The following is a 20,509-nucleotide window of genomic DNA, read 5'->3' as shown; positions in this document are numbered from 1 at the left end:
TGAATGTCTTTTCAAGAAATTGTGCAGAACACAACAGGCAAGCACTATGTGATTGAGTTTATATTCAGCCATGTGGATTGGCGTTAAAAACAGGCAGAACCGGCTGGCCAGTATTCCAAAAGTGTGCTCCACTACTCTTCTGGCCAGCCGGAAATTAAACATTCTCTGATCTGGGGTGAGGGTCCTCATCGGGAAAGGCCGCATCAGATGATTTGCCTCATTCACGACGAATACAAACGGGAGTCCTTCTACATTCAACTCTGGGGGTGGCAAGCCCAGACTGCCACTCTGGAGACGCCAGTAGAATTCCGTCCGTGAGAAAACTCCGACATCCGGCTATTTTGCCCCACGTCCACATACAGGAAGTCATAGGTCCCTGACACCACCGCCAACATCACAATACTATTAAACCCCTTGTAATTATAATAGTAGGACCCCGAGTTGGGGGGTGGGACGATGCGGACATGTTTCCCATCAATTCCACCTCCACAATTTGGAAAGTCCCAACGGCTGGCAAAGTGGGAGGCCACAGTCTGCCATTCCTGTGGCGTTGAAAGAACCTGTGGAGTGAAGCAAGACAAAAAATTTGTAATTTTTGCACATCAACATTGCAAGCAGATTAGACACCAACATTTTTGGCCAAGATCAGTATAACATTTTGTGAAATGAGTCAGATTAGATACGCACAGACAAGCACAAACTGAAGAGCAGTACCGAACTGAAGCACAAATCCGAAAAGCGTGAATCGTCTCTCACCAAACTTATACTAACACGTGATAAACACGAGATCAGCAGAAGGAGCCCAAAGGGTCCTGGACGTGGTGCTAAACTTCCCTTTTCTAGTGCCGTCGTACGCGGCTTACGTCACTGCGTTCTTGGCAACCGGAACTTCCGACAACTTAGTCCGACCGTGTGTATGCGACACCACTTCCGGACTAAATCCGTCGGAATTAATCCGACGGATTTGGTTGCCGGAATGTCCGACCGTGTGTACGGGGGCCTAGAATAATATACGAGTTACTGAGTTCTAAAATAATATACGAGTTACTGAGTCCTAGAATAATATACGAAGTCCTAGAATAATATACAAGGTACTAGAATAATATAGGAGTTACTGAGTCCTAGAATCATATACAAAGTTGTAGAATGATATATGAGTTACTGAGTCCTAGAATAATATATAAGTTACTGAGTCCTAGAATAATATATGAGTTACTGAGTCCTAGAATAATATACAAGTTACTGAGTACTAGAATAATATATGAAGTACTAGAATAATGTCCGAGTTACTGAGTCCTAGAATAATATACAACTTACTGATTCCTAGAATAATATACAAGTTAATGAGTACTAGAATAATATAGGAGTTACTGAGTTCTAGAATCATATACAAAGTTCTAGAATGATATACGAGTTACTGAGTCCTAGAATAATATACAAAGTCCTAGAATAATATACGAGTTACTGAGTCCTAGAATCATATACAAAGTTCTACAATGATATACGAGTTACCGAGTTCTAGAATAATATACGAGTTACCGAGTTCTAGAATAATATATGAGTTACGGAGTCCTAGAATAATATATGAGTTACAGAGTCCTAGAATAATATGAGTTACTGAGTCCTAGAATAATAAACGAGTTACTGAGTACTAGAATATTATATGAAGTACTAGAATAATATAGGAGTTACTGAGTCCTAGAATAATATAAGAGTTACTGAGTCCTAGAATAATATATAAGTTACTGAGTCCTAGAATAATATATGAGTTACTGAGTTCTAGAATAATATACGAGTTACCAAGTCCTAGAATAATATATGAGTTACAGAGTCCTAGAATAATATACGAAGTCCTAGAATAATATACGAGTTACTGAGTCTTAAAATAATAAATGAGTTACAGAGTCCTAGAATAATATACGAAGTCCTAAAATAATATACGAGTTACTGAGTCCTAGAATAATATACAAAGTCCTACAATAATATACAAAGTACTAGAATAATATAGGAGTTACTGAGTCCTAGAATAATATATAAGTTACTGAGTCCTAGAATAATATGAGTTACTGAGTTCTAGAATAATATACGAGTTAATGAGTCCTAGAATACACAGGCTGCATTGGGGACACGGGCTGCACTGGGGACACAGGCTGCATTGGGGACACAGGCTGCACTGGGGACACAGGCTGCATTGGGGACACAGGCTGCATTGGGGACACAGGCTGCACTGGTGACACAGGCGGCACTGGGGACGCAGGCAGCACTGGGGACGCAGGCTTCACTGGGGATGCAGGTTGCACTGGTGGACACAGGGTGGACTGGTGACACAGGCTGTATTGGGGACACAGGCTGCATTGGGGACACAGGCTGAACTGGGGACACAGGCTGCACTGATGACAGAGGCTGCATTGGGGACACAGGCTGCGCTGGTGACACAGGCTGCGCTGATGACGCAGGCGGCACTGGGGATGCAGGTTGCACTGGTGGACACAGGCTGCACTGGGGTCACAGGCTGCACTGGTGACACAGGCTGCATTGGGGACACAGACTGTACTGGGGACACAGGCTGCATTGGTGACACAGGCTGCATTGGGGACACAGGCTGTACTGGGGACACAGGCTGCATTGGTGACACAGGCTGCATTGGTGACACATGCTGCATTGGGGATGCAGGCTGCACTGGTGACACAGGTGGCATTGGGGATGCAGGTTGCACTGGTGGACACAGGCTGCACTGGGGTCACAGGCTGCACTGGGGTCACAGGCTGCATTGGGGACACAGGCTGCACTGGTGACACAGGCTGCACTGGTGACACGGGCTGCATTGGGGACACAGGCTGTACTGGTGACACAGGCTGCATTGGTGGCACAGGCTGCATTGGTGACACAGGCTTCATTGGGGACACAGGCTGCACTGGTGACGCAGGTGACACTGGGGACGCAGGCTGCACTGGGGATGCAGGTTGCACTGGTGGACACAGGCTGCAGTGGTGACACAGGCTGCATTGGGGACACAGGCTTCATTGGGGACACAGGCTGCACTGGTGACACAGGCTGCATTGGGGACACAGGCTGCATTGGGGACATAGGCTGTACTGGGGACACAGGCTGCATTGGTGACACAGGCTCCATTGGGGACACAGGCTGCTCTGGTGACGCAGGTGGCTCTGGGGACGCAGGCTGCACTGGGGATGCAGGTTGCACTGGTGGACACAGGCTGCACTGGTGACACAGGCTGCATTGGGGACACAGGCTGCACTGGTGACACTGGCTGCATTGGGGACACAGGCTGCATTGGAGACACAGGCTGTACTGGGGACACAGGCTGCATTGGTGACACAGGCTGCATTGGGGACACAGGCTTCTCTGGTGACGCAGGTGGCTCTGGGGACGCAGGCTGCACTGGGGATGCAGGTTGCACTGGTGGACACAGGCTGCAATGGTGGACACGGGCAGGCTGCATTTTTTGGGCATGGATAAAGTTGTTGTTCATAGAAACTAATTATGAAAAGAGAAAAGGGGAGATGACAGGGCAGAAAATGCCCAAATTACAATAGATGATTTTATTCAAAGAACAACAAATTAAAAACAACAGTATAACAATATTCAAGCAAAATCAATTAATTGTGTACAGAGCGGGTACAGGATCAAGTTGACCACAAATGTTACCAATCTATACACGTGAAGGATGCTGTGATTTTCAACATGTTTCGCTCTCTTGAGCTTCCTCAGGAAAATGCAGCTTGCATTAAAAACTGAAAGGTAAATCGCCAATATATTAGGCAAGAATGTGTTCATATAAATATATATAAATCAATACACTAGGTCAAGATACATACAATGAAAGACATTTACAGCAAGGTTGTTGATGATGACAAATATAAAACAGCAGTAGAACAAGGTCATTAACCATAAATAAATAAATACAGAGACAGATATGGTGTGGCCGTCTTACCATGTGGATCAAGCCTCATAGGTTATGTGTATTCAATATCTGCACTAATCAAGCCCATAAGGGATGGGAAGCCGCAAATACAGACCAGCCCTGTCATCTCCCTTTTTCTCTTTTCATAATTAGTATCTAATATTGGGATGTGATACCCCTTTACAAGAAGGTCCCCCTTTTGATCACTTCATCTCTATATTCTTTTGTTGTTCATAGAAGCTTCCTCTTGACAGTTATGGTAAGTTGAAATCAGAAACAGAAATGCTTTACTTTGTTATACATTGGAAAAAAACATAGTATCAAAATCATGCTTTTCGGGGGGGGGGGGCCTTCCTGATTTCTTGCACTGGGGCCCTGAGGTTTCTAGTTACGTCTCTGGTGTCCAGTCACGCCTTTCAGCTTTCCCCCCACCAGAATACACAGCAGATAGTTACAGCAGGGGTTAACCATACAGCCCTCAACAGTTCATAGGGCATAGGTTGCAGGCTTGCAATCATGAGGTCAACAGTTAAATGGACAGAGGTTCACAGGCTGAAGCTAGCGCAATTACAAGGGGCAACAGTTCAAAGGGCAGGCATCATTTCCAGGGCTTGAGTAACATGGCAGCAGGGTAGATTACTCACACCGGTGACTTCAGACAATTGCAGATGGTCATGAAACAGGCGATGTCATGGTTATGCAGTAATCTTCCTCTGTTTGCTTATGCTTACCTCCCCTCATGTGTTCAGACTAAGAGGCCAGCCACTTCCACCTGGTGGTTTTTATAACCTCTCCTCTAAGCATGGCTCCAGCCTAGGCCCTATCAGGAAACCCTATATTAACCTGTGCACTGCAAGCTAGCGGTGCTTATCAACCACTATCCAAGTATCCATTGTGTGTTTGGCTTCCTGGTTCCTGCTTGCTGTGTGCTCTACGTTTGTCTCTGTTACTGACCTTGGCATGTTCTCAACGATTCCTGTCTGCTTGTGACGTTGACTTTTTGGCTTGTCCCCAACCATCCCTGTCTGCCTGTGACCCTGAACATTTGGCGTGTACTCTGTTGTTCTTGTCTGCTAGTTGCCCTGAACTCTGCCTTATCCCCTTACTATCATTGTCGTCCCAGCCTGCTGCTTCCTTCTCCTATAGTCTACTGTGAGCGTGAGCTGTGAGACCCTAGGGGCCGCGACCTGGAGCCAGACTGCAGCAAAGTCCATCCTCACCACTGGAGGCTCTGGTGAACACCTGCTGGCTCTTAGACTCCACGCCCAGGGGGAATCTATGCTCCAGCTTCCTTTGGGATCTGTGTTAGTGATCCTGTAGACCTGTGTCCTGAATCTCCCTGGGTACAATCCGCAGCAGTCGGTCCTAAGGTCCACTACCTGTACCTAGCGGTGCACTTCTGACTTCTACGGAGTGCATCTGTCACCTGGTCTCAGGTGACCTGACAGGCGGAGGATCAGAGAGGGCCCTGGTGTCCCCAGGGTCAGAGATGGCAAATAGGAGGAGTCATGGGCATCTGGGTGCAGCTCAGCAGTGACCAACTAATCTATCTTGCATAGAATCACGTTTCCAGCTGTATGCTTCTTTGTTCTATGTTGTGTTGGTAGCATATTCTGATCCTTGAGTTGACAGTCGCTCCATCAATAATAATCATTGTCTCTTATTTCCAGACCATCATACAAAAATGGTTAAATTAGCACACGTTGCTATTTGTATGTATAAAGACAGCAACACGTGAGCAGTAGCGCCACGTCAAGGCTTCAACCCTTGCTACTGTCCATTCACACAACATTCATTCATGCAATCACACACACTCTAGTCACTCTACACATACACAACATTCATTACAAAAAAGGGTGATGGAAGGAATAAAGGGAGTAATTTGGATTGGTTGAAAAAATCAAATTCTATTTAAATCTTGGAGTCACACCGAAGAGAACTGCTATTGTCAATGTCAACTTCAATTGGTAAGAAAATAAAAAAAAATATTTTCCTCAACATTTGGATGGTTCCTCTAAGTCCCATGTATCTTCACATCGTGGCAATGATTCAGGTTTCACAAGTTAAGGGTAGGGTAACCCAGCTTGGGGAGGTTAAATTTGAGGAAAGTTATTTGTTCCATCAAATGGGGTGTTAGTTGTGCACGGTGTGGATTAAGGATGTTCCCAGTAATAGAGAAAACTCTCTCACTTTGCACACTGGTTGAAGGACAGGATAGTAGTTTCTGGGCAACCAGGCAAAGGCCAGGCCACACACTTTTCTTACCATGCCAATAGGTCAAAGGGTCCTCTGTAGGAAGCAAAGGTGCTTCATATAGGTAGGCCCTGACCATTTCAGAGGCACTGCTCTCCTCACGATTACCTGCTGCTTGACCTGCATCTACCAGATTGTCAAGTGCCTCTACCCAACATGCACATGCTCCACTCAGTTGTCTTTGAGTGATGGTGCCAGGCCTTGGAATAGCAGACATTGCAGGTGAATGTTCCAAATCGGCCTCATTCGGCATACATCTTTGTTGCTGCAAATTATGGACTCTTTCAATTCGTTTTTCTTTCCAGTAGGAGAGGCTGTTGTCTCTGAGTGCCAGTTTACCTTTGATCCTGGGATCACACAGGGTAGCCAGCATGAGTTCAGGGCTTTTGCGGACACGGTAATTTAGCCGATCTTTTAAGTTGTCTTGTAGCTTTCTGATGAAAGACGCTACATCGGCATGAAGTGGGCTGCCACAAACAGGCTCACTGTTTTCTAGGAATGATCCCATCTTATCTATGAGATAGGTAAACAAGGGTATGACCTGTCCTAGGCTGGCATTGCTCTGACTCAAGTTTTCCGTCACATTACGAAAAGGTTTTAAGACAGAAACAAGCTGCCCAATTATACACCAGTCATCACGTCCCAGTGTGAAATCAATCCCAATGCTGTGGTGAGATGATAGATTGTGGATGGCTGTCTTTTGCTCCAAAATGCATTCCAGCATTTCCAGGGTATAGTTCCACCGGGTGCTGACATCTTGTTTCAGGCTATGTATGGTTGACTAGCAACTACACTGTGGTGGAAATGCCCTGCAATTTTCCTGCAAAGGTCCAAGATTTGAGCAATCTTGTTGTTTTTCTCCACTGGGATTGCACCCTTGACCACTAAATGCAGTATGTGTGCAGAACAGCACACACCGACAAAAGATCTTGGATCGCTTTGACCATGTTTGAAACTCCGCCTGTCACTATGAACCCAACAGAAACATTGGTGACTGCCCGCTCTCCAAACCAATTGGCCAACATCGATCTAATTGCCCGCAATATATTGGCAGAGCTGTGTCTATCATCACGGACTTCTGTGTGGAGCAGGAAAGCTTGATAACCCTGCTGGTCTTGAGCTGCAGACCTGCTTCCTGATGAAGTTTGAGCTCTTACAGTAGTGCCCCCACCAACAGGCACAGTGGCCTGCCACCAGTGTGCAGTCAAAGACAGGAAAGCATGTTGACCGCTGGAAGCTGTCCACAAATCAGTGGTCAAATGAATTGTCTGACCCTCAGCTTTGGCCATTTTTTCCTTTAATACTGCAACACACAAATGGTATAGTGCTGGAACAATTTTTCTGCTGAAACGTATCGTGGACCAAGGGCATGTATCAGCTGTTTAAATGGCTCCCCGTCAATCATGCGAAAAGAGGCTCCTCCAACAGCAATGAATTGGCCAATGAGGCGGGTGATCTTGTTGGTCTGCTGTTTTGACATGCCCTTGGAACTAAAGCCAACAAAACTATCTGGGTAGGCTGATAATGTCCTTGGGAGGATGAGGAGCCTGATTGGGTCTGCAGTGGAACTACTGCACATGGACGGTTTGTCTTAATTGAACCCTCTCTATGGGCTGTGCTCTGAGTCTGTGGTGTGGTTGAGGAGGTACCACCAGTACAGTCAGAGTCTGTTATGCTGCTTCCTGCGCTACCATCTTTTTCTGCCTTTGCCCGCAGTAAACTAGAGTGGTGGTAATTTTTGAGATGAAGGTTAATACCAGCGTTGGTTAAATGTCCCAACTTTTTACCCCTGCTGACTTGCTTCCCACACAACTTGCACTTTGCAAAGAACCCACCTTCCAATGTTTGGAAGTATTTCCACACGAGATGCAGCCCCTTGACCCTGTTGATCTCTAGTACTAGTAGTAGTATGGGCTGATATAGCTGCAGCAGGTAGCACACCAGTGGTGGAAGCTGTTGCCACTACAGTTACACTTGGTGAACTAGTGCTAATGGCAGGGGTGCTGGGGAGGTCGGCGTTATCATTATCACAGGATTCTTCCTCCATAATAACAGAGGGAGAAGGGGAGTTAGCAGCAGATGAAAAAAGTGAACTGCTACCTGTCCTACTCCTCACAGAATATTCCTCTTGCACTTTCTCTACGTCATGCTGTAACTCTTGTGGGGTAAGAGTGTATAAAATGTCTGCAGTGGTTGGGGAAAGAGGAGCATCACATTCAAAATCATTCTCGGGCCAATGAAAAAAAAGTCTCACATTCTGTCTCTGCTGCTGTCTCCCTCAATTGCTTCTTTGGGGAGCTGGGCAGTGGCACTGGCAGTGTGATTGGTGGTTGTGAGTGTACAGGCAACTCCACTTGTTTTATACTAGGTTTCTAGCCTATCCCATAAAAATAGGAAGCCATGACACCTGTAGAAGTAGAAGGAAGCACTGCACTGGCAGTGGAAGCGGCAGCAGATGGTGGTCTGGCAGGAAAACTCCTAGTAGAACTGGTGGTGGTGGTGGAACTAGCTTTGCTGGTGGCAGTGGTGGTGGCACCCACTGTTGTGGACAGCATGTTTGTGGCGGCAGAAGTGTCAGAGACACTAGCAGCAGAGACCGTGCCACTTTTTTTAGCAAGGCGTCCACCGCGACCACAACCACTACCTCTACCTGCCTTCTCGTTTCCATTAGAACGGTACATTGCTGTTTCTGTATATATATTAACCACTAAACGACTAGCGCATGCCGATGTACGTCCTATTTTTGAAGAGGGATATCTCGGTAACGGCAGCAGCTGCTGCCACAACCAAGATATCCATCTCTTCAGGCGCCAGTCATCTGTACGATAACGGTGGTCTCCGCGGCGGATTCGCCGCGAGATCACCGCTATCGGCGGCGGGAGAGGTGCCACCCCCCTCCGGCACCTTCCGCCGCTTACCGGAGCCGTCGGTAGCAGCGGAGGCGATCGGGTCCTTTTCCTAGCTGGGTATGGAGAGGAGTGAGGCTAAGATGGCCCCCACTCGTCTCTATACCAGAGGAGGGCGGAAGAGACGTCAAAACGTCACTAACGCCCATACCTCTTAAAGGTATATTTTTTTAAAATGTCATTTTTTTTTTTTTTTTTTTTTGCATTTTAGTCCAAATATGAGATTTGAGGACTTTTTGACCCCAGATCTCATATTTAAGAGGACCTGTCATGCTTTTTTCTATTACAAGGGATGTTTACATTCCTTGTAATAGGAATAAAAGTGATCCATTTTTTTTTTTTTTTAAAACAGTGTAAAAATAAATAAAATCAATTAAAATGAATAAGAAAAAAAAAAAGGTTTTTAAAAATACCCCGTCACGACGAGCTTGCGCACAGAAGTGAGCGCATACGTGAGTAGCGCCCGCACATGAAAAACAGTCAAATCACACATGTGAGGTATCGCCGCGATCGGTAGTGCGAGAGCAATAATTCTAGCCTTATACCTCCTCTGTAAGGCAAAAAAGGCAACCTGTAGAATTTTTTAAATGTCGCTTATGGATATTTTTGAGGCTAAAAGTTTGACGCCATTCCACGAGTGGGCGCAATTTTGAAGCGTGACATGTTGGGTATCAATTTACTCAGCGTACCATTATCTTTCACAATATAAAAAAAATTGGGCTAATTTTACTGTTGTCTTATTTTTTTATTCAAAAAAGTGATTTTTTTTCCAAGAAAAGTGAGCTTGTAAGACCGCTGCGCAAATACGGTGTGAAAAAAAGTATTTCAATGACCGCCATTTTATTCTCTAGGGTGTTAGAAAAAAAACAATATAAAATGTTTGGGGTTCTAAGTAATTTTCTAGCAAAAAAAAATGTTTTAACCACTTGCTTACTGGGCACTTAAACCCCCCTCAGTCCCAGACCAATTTTCAGCTTTCAGCGCTGATGCACTTTGAATGACAATTGCGCGGGCATACAACACTGTACCCAAATGAAATTTTTATCATTTTTTTTCCCACAAATAGAGCTTTCTTTTGGTGGTATTTAATTACAGCTCAGAGTTTTATTTTTTGCTAAACAAACAAAAAAAGATGCAAAATAAAAAAAAATCATGTTTAATAGTTTGTTATAAAATTTTGCAAACGGGTCATTTTTCTCCTTCATTGAAGTGCGCTGATGAGGCGGCACTGATAGGCTGCACTGGTGGGCACTGATGGGCTGCATTGGTAGGCACTGATAGGCTGAATTGGTGGGCACTGATAGGCTGCACTGGTGGGCACTGATAGGCATAGTTAAGGCGGCACTAATAGGCACAGATAAGACAGCACCGATGGGCACAGATAAGGCGGCAATGATGGGCACAGATAAGGTGGCACGGATGGGTGGCACAGATGGGTGGCACGGATGGGTGGCACGGATGGGCACTGATAGGTACCACTGATAGATGGGACTGATGGGCACTGATAGGTGGCACTGATAGGTGGCTCTGATAGGTGGCACTGCTGGGCACTGATGGGCGGCACTGCTGGGCACTGGTAGATGACACTGATGGGCACGGATATGTGGCACTGGGGTGCAGCACCTTTGTTGAGGCAGATTGTGGGCACTGCTGGGTGGCACTGTGGGCACTGCTGGGTGGCACTGACAGGGGGCACTTACTTTTTTTTAATATGGCACTGGCAGGGGGCAGGTGGGCACTGGCAGGGGGCAGGTGGGCACTAGCAGGGCTGGCCATGATCGGGACTGATGTCCTGATCACGGCCGCCGGTGATCGGGACAGGGCGAGGAGGAATAATAGCCGATTACCGGCTCCGTTATATCACATGATCAGCTGTCATTGGCTGACAGCTGATCACGTGATAAGGGGTCGGGATCGACCCCTTGCACGGATCGGTGATCAGGCGAGTCTCATAGACTCATAGCCGCTCCTGCACGGGACAACGTCAATAGATGTAGTCCCGGAAAAGGAGATCCGCGCTGTAGCCGTCATTTGACTATAGCGCGGATCTCAAGTGGTTAAACATGTAAACACCAAGTCTGAAAAAGAGGCCTGGTCCTTAACCACTTAAGGACCGCCGCATGCCATTGTACGTCATCACAATGGCATGTACAGGCACAAGCCCCTCCCGCTGGATGCGACGGTCCGTTTCGCTGCAGGAGTGATCCGGGATGAGGGGATGGCCGTTGGTTTCTGGCCATCCCCTCTCGATCGCTCCTGGCGAATGAGAAGCTTCCTCCCACTGTGTATAGTAAACACAGGCAGGGAGGAGGTGATGTCATTCTCCTCGGGGCGGTCTTATTGACCGGACTATGAGGAGAAGTAAAAGTAACAGAAAGTACAATTACCAGCCTTGCATTACATTGTAAATAGTGAGTGGACCCCACATGTATCACTCCCTCGGCCGATTTCGGTGGGAGGGCCAAAGACATACCAAGGCCGATTAACATCTCCAGGCCCGGGCCCGCAGACAGAGGTCAAGGCCATTGTGAGCAGGCAATAGGTTGCAACCATAAGAAAAGGTATAAAGTGAGCGCACAAACAGGAGAAAGAGGGGGGGACAAGAGATGTGGGAAGGGGAGTGGGATAGGATAGGGAAGCAGTGAGGAGAGAGGAGGGGGGGTTTGAGGAAAGAGGGGAGTAAGGGAAGGAGGGACAGGGAATAGATTAGGAAAGAGGAATGGAGGCGATTCAGAGTTCCCCCCATGGACGCCTGTTGACTGGCACATCTCCACTTAACGCTCAAAAAGGTTTCTGCCTTCTGTCGAGTACACAAACGCATTCCAAAGAGACTAGGTCTTTCGGTAAACTTCCTGCCTATCTTGGGCAGTCATGATCAAATCCTCCATTTTGTTAATATCTTCCACCCTCCGTAGCCACATTGCCACGGAGGGGGGAGTTTGTTGCTTCCAGAGCAGAGGGATACAAGATTTGGCCGCATTGGTGAGATGGCGCAGTATTGACCGTGCATATATCTTAGGGGGCAGATCCGATACATGTAAGAGGAAGAACGCTGGGTCATTCGGGATCTGGCACTCCGTGAATTTTTGGGCTATGTTTCGGACAGCTGTCCAAAAGTCAGAGAGCTTGGGGCAGGACCAAAAAACATGCAGGATCGTACCTCCTGCCTCCCCACAGCGCCAGCAACATGCAGACGCGTCCGGGAAGATAAGGTGAAGGCGGCTGGGAGTCAGGTACCATCTCGTGAGGATTTTATAATTCAGCTCCTGTGTTTTGGTGCATATTGAGGATTTCAGGGCGAACCTCAGAACCCGTGCAATTTGCGCGGGTGTGAAGGTGCGATCCAAATCCCCCTCCCATTTCACGAGACTAGAGATACGGTGCGTTTGTGGTGGGGTATTCAATAATACATACATTTTAGAGAGAAGTCGGGAGATGGGTTCCGTGCCAGATAAGTATTCCTCAAACACGGTCAGTGGTCTGGAATAAGCCGTAGGGTTCGGGATGGACTGTAGAAAGTGATGTAGACGCGCGGCGTTCCAGAAATCCAAACCATAGAGACCCCTGTGGTCCATAAGGTCACCAATAGAGACCCAGCCGTCACGTGCTACAAACTGAGGGGCCCTAGTAAGGTTGGAGTCCCGTAGCCGCCTAAACTGCGTGGTCGGTAGACCCGGCAGGAAGCTAGGGTTACCAAGGATCGGTGTCAGTGGCGACGCCGCGGTCATCAGGGAGTACCGCAACGCCACCTTCTCACTCTGGTAGAGAGTGTTGCCTATAAGGGGGTGAGCTTTCACCTCCCTCGGCAACGCGGCCCTGCACCAGAGAGCAGACTGCAATGGAGCCGGACATTGGTGTTGCTCAATTTGGACCCATAATTTGGTGGTGAGGTTGCGACCCCAATCAATCACTCTACTCAAATGGGAGGCGCTGTAATACTGCCCGACGTCCGGTAACGCCACACCTCCGCATCGTTTCGGGAGGGATAGTTGGGAACGCGGTATCCGAGGCTGCTTCTGTGCCCAGACAAAACGGGTAAACAGGGCCTGTACCTGTCTAAAATATGCAGGGGGGATTTTGATCGGTAAAGTCTGAAACAGATATAAAAATTTAGGCAAAATGCACATTTTCAGTAAATTACATCTACCGAACCAGGAATGTGTCCCCTTGTGCCAAGAGTCCAAAAGCAGCCGCGTCTTAGTAAGTAAGGGGGGGAAATTGCATGCGTATAGGTCCGAAAGGTCTGGAGGAATGCTAGTGCCTAGGTAAGTCAGGGCGGTCGTCGTCCACTTGAAATGGAAGCTGGATCGCAAAGTGGGAAGTAATCATGGCGGTACCAGTATCCCCATGGCTTCTGATTTGGTGAAGTTAATCTTTAGGTTAGATAACGTCCCGTGCACCTCAAACTCCTTGAGCAGGTTTGGTAAGGAAATGCTGGGGTTAGTCAATGTGAAAAGCATATCGTCGGCATAAGCCGAAAGTTTATGTTGCGCGTCTCCCACAACTACCCCCTGTATGTCTGGGTTCAGTCTCACCGTGGCTAAAAAGGGTTCTAAAGATAATGCGAACAGGAGAGGAGATAGTGGGCAACCTTGGCGCGTCCCATTGGTTATCAGTAAGGGAGTTGACAGTGTCCCATTGATTTTAACTTGCGCTGTCGGCCTGGAATAAACCCCAGATATACGTGCAATCATCCGGTCCCCCAATCCCACGTGTCGGAGTACAGCAAACAGGAATGGCCAGCTCACACGGTCAAAGGCCTTTTCAGCATCTGTGTTCAACAGGACACACGGTGATCCCGCTGTTCTCACCACATGAATCAGATTAAGCACCTTTGTGGTACTGTCTCGGGCCTCACGGGAGGGAATGAAGCCGACCTGATCCAAATGGACCAATTGCTGGAGATGGCTTGCCAGCCTAGTGGCCAAGATCTTGGTGTAAATTTTTAGATCTACATTTAGGAGAGAAATCGGTCGGTAACTACCGCAGGATGCCGGGTCCTTCCCTTCTTTATGAATCACTGAGATGTGAGCAGCTAAGGAATCTCTAGTGAACTCCCTTCCCACCCCTATGGCGTTGAAGAGCGCAAGGATGGGCTGCCCCAGTAGGTCTAGTAGTCGTTTATAGTATTGCAGCGTATAGCCGTCCAGTCCCGGAGCCTTCCCCGGCTTCATCGTCCCTATAGCGTTATGGATTTCCGTCATGGTAATGGGGGATTCCAGTTCCTCCCTCACCGCCGGGGACAAAGAGGGCATTTGGGACCTCTCTAGATAGTCGGTCAAGGCCGTCGAAGGTGGGGGGTGTGTCTGTAGATTGTACAGGCCCGAGTAAAAATTCCTGAACTCACGGCTAATATGCATGGGTGAGTGGACCTTCCGTCCCCCCGGCGCCACGATATGGGGAATATAAGTCAGAAGTCTGCGTTCCCTGACCAGTCTCGCCAGTAGCTTCCCACACTTGTCGCCCGCCTCGTAAGTCATCCTGCGGCAAGATTGTATGGCAGCTTTAGCTCTATAATGAAGTATATCCGTAATCTGCTTCCTGATGGTCAGTAGGTCATTTTCAGAGGATTGTGAGGGGGCGTGTTTGTGTCTGGCCTCTATGACGTGTAGCTGTGCTAAAAGCTGGTCCAACTGTTTGGTGCGTTCTCGTTTTATCCGTGCCCCATGTTTTATGAGGACCCCGCGCACTACTGTTTTGTGGGCCTCCCACAAAACACCCGGAGCACAGTCTGGGAGGTCATTTTCCTGAAAATAACAACGCAATGTTTTGGTGACATCCTCCAAAACTTCCGGGGTTTGTAAGAGACTTTCGTTCAATCGCCAAAATCTATTCGTCAGGGAGGAAGCGTCAGACAGTCTGTAAGTAAGGAAAATCGGCGCATGGTCCGACCATGTCCTGTCACCTATGGAAGAGCATTCAACCGCATGCAATTGGGAGTGGGGGATCAGAAAGTAATCAATTCTGGTATAGAGCTTGTGCATGGGGGAGTAAAACGTGTAATCTCGTTCGCCCGAATGTTGGAGCCTCCAGATATCTATGAGTTGTGAGTTATGTAGCGTCTTTGCAATGCGTTTAAGCTGTGCAACCGGCATGGAGGTCTGACCAGACGAAGTGTCTACAGACGGGACCAGTGGGGCATTAAAGTCACCCCCTAGCAACAACTGCCCAACTTTAAATTCCTGCAATTTTTCCATGGTCCTCTCTAGAAAAGTGGCTTGGAGTTCGTTAGGGGCGTATACAGCTGCCAAGGTTACCTGTACGTGGCCAAGAAGCCCCTTAAGGAACACATATCGGCCTGAGGGGTCTAACAGGGACCCCTGGCACCGCCACGGGAGTTTACCAGAGAGGAGTATGGAGACCCCTTTGGATTTAGCTAGCGGGTTGGTCGAATGATACGTCCACGGGTAGTGTCTATTGCGTAGGTATGGCAGTGCAGTCGGTTTAAAATGTGTCTCTTGGATAAAGGCAATATCAGCATGTAATCTTCTTAGATCAGCTAAAAGAATGCGACGCTTTTAAGGCGTATTAAGGCCCTTTGCGTTAAGTGATAGAACTTTCACATGTGATACCGACATGATCAAATCGGGGGAATCACCAAATCGGAGAGAAGGGGAGTAAGGAGAAAAAAGGGGGGGGAACACCGGGGCGGGCAGACGGGGTCGATAGGAAGGGAGGGAGGGTTCAGGAGGGATCAGAGCGGGGTGAGGGTGGGGATGGGGGAGGGGCAGGGAGGGGGGGAGGGGGAAAGGTATCAGAGGAAGGGGTGTGGTGAGAAACAGCAGATAGAGAGAAAGGAGAGATGGAGACAAGAAAATCTGAAGACAGATGCTGGTAGAGAAAGAGAGAGGAAAAAAGAGGGGAGAATTGAGAGGAGGAGGGAAAAAGAAGAACAGAGAGAACCGTAACACGGGAGTGGGCCTAGTGCCCCTGTCTCCCTATAATAGAAATAAGAGCATATAATTTCCCAGGGGGAACAAACCGTACCCCCCGGTGAAATATGCCAGCCTAATGGTGGGGACGAGACTGACAGGGAACCAGGTAGCCAGCTCCACAGGCCCGCCTCCCACCTCTGGTAGATCACAAATGCACTATGCAGAACACCTCAAAACTTTAAGACAGAAATATAGAAAATAAATAACCAAACCAAAAATCAACAGTGCAAGTAAATCTTACAGATAGAGCAGAAGAACATAATACTGAGCAGCAACCCAGGGAAGGCGGTCAGCAGGTCATACCGTAGCCGGGTAGGGCAACCAGAGGCCCACCCGGGCACATACAACATGCCGCACCCCCGAGTCCCGCAACCCCCCCGTCCCTGAACACCCCCACCCACCATAAACAGCGTGTGCCGCCCGCCGTGATACCCGACCCGATGCGTCCTCCCCAAGCCATGGAGAATTTCCAAAAAACAACCCACCTCCCTCCTCACGGAGAACATTGCAAGCAGGTCCCATAGCCAGTCAGCAGACATAAGGGCTAGCATACATCCGATCGCCTGAGCCCCGAGTACCGGTCGTGCAAAGACAGTTCCCGTCCGGTCGGGTCACACGGGCGGCCTGGTCGGCGTAACACCCCAGCAGCGTTCGTTTACAAAGTTTAGGCGTTCCCGCCATAGGGTATAGAAGAACCGTCGGACATCACAGTGGGGAGCTAGTCTGCACGTAGAGGAGTGCTGTCATAGCAGTGGAGTCCAGCAGGCAGTCCTACCCTGTACCAACCCAGAGCCAGTTAAAAGTAATGTTCCCTAACGAAGGGTCGTTAGTATGAGGGATCAGCACATCGTAGGTGGCACAGAAGTGGCGACTCATGACCCAACTTGCGACCCGGTGTGGAAAGACGAGCCGTCGCACGAAGAACATCCTCCCAGGTAGGTAGTCAATGGGGCGGCTCCACCAACGGCTCCACGGTGAGGAGGGAAGGCCAGGGAAGCAGCTGAAAGGGAGCTAAGGGGGGGGGGGGGTCATCCGCAAAGGCCATAGCCGCAACGTAGGACAGCGGTATACCGCACAGGACGGAAGCGGCGGTGATGACAACGGTGTTGGCTAGAGAAGGGGGGGGCAGCGGACCAGGGATCAAAAAGAAAAAGATACCTTAGAGCTTGCGGGAGTCCTCCCCCGAGGGTGCCCTGGGTCTGCGGCGTTGTCGCTGTTGTCTGGGCGGCAAGTCACTCCGTCGCCCCCGGGTCGGGTCTTGTCCTTGCGGACGAGGCAGAGACGCTAGCCAGTTCGGGACAACGATGGGCTCCACATCCAGGAAACCGAACAAAGCAGGTAGTGAGTCCATAGCACAAAGAGTGAAGGCCCTCTGGTCCTTGCGGAACGTAACTGAGAGCGGGTAGCCCCAGCGATATGTAGCACCACAACGGCGTGCAAGGTCCAGCAGGGGCTTCAGTAAAGCACGCCGCTGGAGGGTGGCACGGGAGATGTCCGGGAGGATCTTCACCTCTGCGCCGTCAAATTCCAAGGTAGGGGCCTCCCAGGACTTCCGCAGAACCTCCTCTTTGAGGCCATAATGATGCAGCCGACAAACTACGTCCCGTGGCCTAGTCAAATCTGCGGACCTGGGGCCCAGAGCGCGGTGCACTCGGTCAAACTCCAGTCGAGATGGCAATTCCACTCCCGGGATACTGCGGAAGATTGCAGCAACAGTGTCCGCCAGATCCTCTGCTCCCGTCGCTTCAGGCAGCCCCCGCAGCCGCAGGTTGTTTCTGCGGCTGCGGTCTTCCATCTCTTCCAACCTTAATTGCTGCGTGAGGAGCATGTCCATATGAGCTTCTTGCGAGGCCTCCATTGCTTCCATCCGTAGCTCCAGGGCCGATAGAGAATGCTCGCCGCCAGCAACCCTATTCGCCAGGTCTTTCACTTCCCCCCTGACGAGAGCCATCTCCTTGCAGTGAGTCTCTTCCACCCTATCTATCAAGGCGGTGATGTCTGCTCTCGTGGGGAGAGCCTGTAGCAGCAGGCGGAGGTCCGCATCAACCGGCTGCGCTGAACGGGGAGTCTCCATAGTGTCCCGGGCCACACCGTGGGTCGCCAGGGGTGTCCCCATTTGCGGAGCAGGCAGGGAAGCCTGAGAGGTCTCCGAGTCAAGGTCCGGCGAGGAGCAGGTAGCCCGGTCAGCGTCCGCGTGGGCGCGCTCCGCCGCCATATTGGGGCCTGAGGAGCGGTGCTGAGACGTATGAAAAAGTCTCCCAATATCACCCGAAAGCGATGCAGGAGTCGGTGGTCGGGTAGATCTGCCGTGTTTTTGTGACGTCTTCTTCTTTGAGGTGGGAATAGTGCGGTTCAGCTGTATTATTATCCGTTAAGGTGAGAGACGGCCGGAAGCTCAGGCGTCGCACGTCTCTACCCTTCCATGTCCAGGCCACGCCCCCAATAAAGGTTTAACCCCTGATTGCCCCTAGAGTTAACCCTTTCACCCCCTTTTGCCAGTGTCACTAAGCGATCATTTTTCTGATCACTGCATTAGTGTCGCTAGTGTCGCTAGGTAGCTAGTTATTTTTTTAGGTTCACCGCCAGGTTTTTATAGCGCTAGGTACCCCGATATACTACCCAATAATGGTTTTAACCCCCTGATTTCCCCTAGTTAACCCTTTCACCCCCTTTTGCCAGTGTCACTAAGCGATCATTTTTCTGATCGCTGCATTAGTGTCACTGGTGCCACTAAGTAGCTAGTTATTTTTTTAGGTTCACCGCCAGGTTTTTATAGCGCTAGGTACCCCCATATACTACCCAATAATGGTTTTAACCCCCTGATTGGCCCTAGTTAACCCTTTCACCCCCTTTTTCCAGTATCACTAAGCGATCGTTTTTCTGATCGCTGCATTAGTGTCACTGATGCCGCTAGGTAGCTAGTTATTTTTTTAGGTTCACCGCCAGGTTTTTATAGCGCTAGGTACCCCCATATACTACCCAATAATGGTTTTAACCCCCTGATTACCCCTAGTTAACCCTTTCACCCCCTTTTGCCAGTGTCACTAAGTGATCATTTTTCTGATCGCTGCATTAGTGTCACTAGTGTCGCTAGGTAGCTAGTTATTTTTTTAGGTTCACTGCCAGGTTTTTATAGCGCTAGGTACCCCCATATACTACCCAATAATGGTTTTAACCCCCTGATTGCCCCTAGTTAACCCTTTCACCCCCTTTTGCCAGTGTCACTAAGCGATAATTTTTCTGATCGCTGCATTAGTGTCGCTAGGTAGCTAGTTATTTTTTTAGGTTCACCGCCAAGTTTTTATAGCGCTAGGTACCCCGATATACTACCCAATAACGGTTTTAACCCCCTGATTGCCCCTAGTTAACCCTTTCACCCCCTTTTGCCAGTGTCACTAAGCGATCGTTTTTCTGATCGCTGCATTAGTGTCACTGGTGCCGCTAAGTAGCTAGTTATTTTTTTAGGTTCATCGCCAGGTTTTTATAGCGCTAGGTACCCCCATATACTACCCAATAATGGTTTTAACCCCCTGATTGGCCATAGTTAACCCTTTCATCCCCTTTTGCCAGTATCACTAAGCGATCGTTTTTCTGATCGCTGCATTAGTGTCGCTGATGCCGCTAGGTAGCTAGTTATTTTTTTAGGTTCACCGCCAGGTTTTTATAGCGCTAGGTACCCCCATATACTACCCAATAATGGTTTTAACCCCCTGATTACCCCTAGTTAACTCTTTCACCCCCTTTTGCCAGTGTCACTAAGCGATCATTTTTCTGATCGCTGCATTAGTGTCACTAGTGTCGCTAGGTAGCTAGTTATTTTTTTAGGTTCACCGCCAGGTTTTTATAGCGCTAGGTACCCCCATATACTACCCAATAATGGTTTTAACCCCCTGATTGCCCCTAGTTAACCCTTTCACCAGCGATCACAGTATAAGTGTCACTGGTGACGCTAGTTAGCCAGTTAGTTATTTAGGTTCCCCGTCAGGTTTTTATATAGCGCCAGGGACCCCATATACTACGTAATAAAAATTTGAACCCCCTGATTGCCCCTAGTTAACCCTTTCACCAGTGATCACCGTATAAGTGTTACGGGTGACTCTGGTTAGTTTGCTTTTTATAGCATCAGGATTATTTTGTTTTTTTGAGGTGGGGTAGCGCTGCTGTTTTTAATATATAATTTTTTCCAGATTATTTTGTTTTTTTGAGGTGGGGTAGCGCTGCATATTTCTTTATATTTAATTTATTAGACTTGTTACCTGTCTGATCAGTGATCGCTATCACCTGTCCACCAGTTTCTGTTTGAACGAGTATATAACCACTTAACCACTTCAGCCCCGGACCAATTTTCAGCCTAAGGACCAGAGGTCTTTTTACAATTTCGCACTGCACTGCTTTAACTGGTAATTGCGCAGTAATACAATGTTGTACCCAAACGAAATTTGCGTCCTTTTCTTACCACAAATAGAGCTTTCTTTTGATGGTATTTGATT

The sequence above is a fragment of the Lithobates pipiens genome, unplaced genomic scaffold (assembly GCF_037356315.1).
Source record: "Lithobates pipiens isolate NorthernLeopardFrog02 unplaced genomic scaffold, aLitPip1_a1.2 Scaffold_8, whole genome shotgun sequence".
NCBI classification, from domain to species: Eukaryota; Metazoa; Chordata; class Amphibia; order Anura; family Ranidae; genus Lithobates; species Lithobates pipiens.
The sequence above is the reverse complement of the archived record's forward strand: the minus strand, read 5'-3'. Positions refer to the sequence as shown.